A 677-nucleotide genomic window follows, 5' to 3' on the forward strand; every position below is an offset into this window, starting at 1 on the left:
CCTAAATTCTCGTCACACTCCATACCCACCGAGGAGAACCTACCAAATGGTACTCCTATACCACAACATCTAACCGGAAATTTTATTGCCAAATCCGCCTTTATCCAATTAGTCGAAAGGAGCCAATTTGGGGGGATGCCTAGTGAAGACCCTCATTCTCATATGGAAACCTTTTGCGACTATTGTGATGCGATTTCTCAAACCGGTGTGACTCAAGACCAAATTCGATGGGTCTTATTTCCTTTTTCTCTAATCGGCACCGCGAAGCAATGGTTGAAGGGCCTTGATAAGGCCACTCTCGGAATTGATTCTTGGAAGAAGTTGGCTCTAGCTTTCTACAAAAAATTCTACCCACCGGAAAAGACTAACATGCTAAGAGCTCAAATTACGGGTTTTAAGCAAAGGGATGAAGAATATTTGTATGAAGCTTGGGAGCGGTTCAAGGGAATTTGTCGCTCATGTCCTCACCATGGACTTAGCAAATGGTTCTTGGTACAACAATTTTGGAATGGTTTATATGAAGATTCAAGGAACATTCTTAACATGGGATCAAATGGAATGTTCACCGAAGTTGATGACAATCAAACATGGAACAAGATTGAGGAAATGGCGGTCCATAACTCACAATATAGTAGACCTCGCAAGGCTACTAGAGGAGGAAAGCATGAAGTGGACTC

At 42.5% G+C, this 677-nt stretch overlaps 1 non-coding gene across 1 annotated transcript; it reads right to left on the reverse strand.

Annotated features, from left to right (window-relative positions):
• Nucleotides 1-369: 369 nt before the first annotated feature.
• On the reverse strand, nucleotides 370-476 carry LOC141650521 (small nucleolar RNA R71). Its single transcript, XR_012546547.1, has one exon. It is a non-coding gene; the product is annotated as a small nucleolar RNA R71 (small nucleolar RNA).
• Nucleotides 477-677: the final 201 nt, after the last annotated feature.

The sequence above is a fragment of the Silene latifolia genome, chromosome 3, assembly GCF_048544455.1.
Source record: "Silene latifolia isolate original U9 population chromosome 3, ASM4854445v1, whole genome shotgun sequence".
NCBI classification, from domain to species: domain Eukaryota; kingdom Viridiplantae; phylum Streptophyta; class Magnoliopsida; order Caryophyllales; family Caryophyllaceae; genus Silene; species Silene latifolia.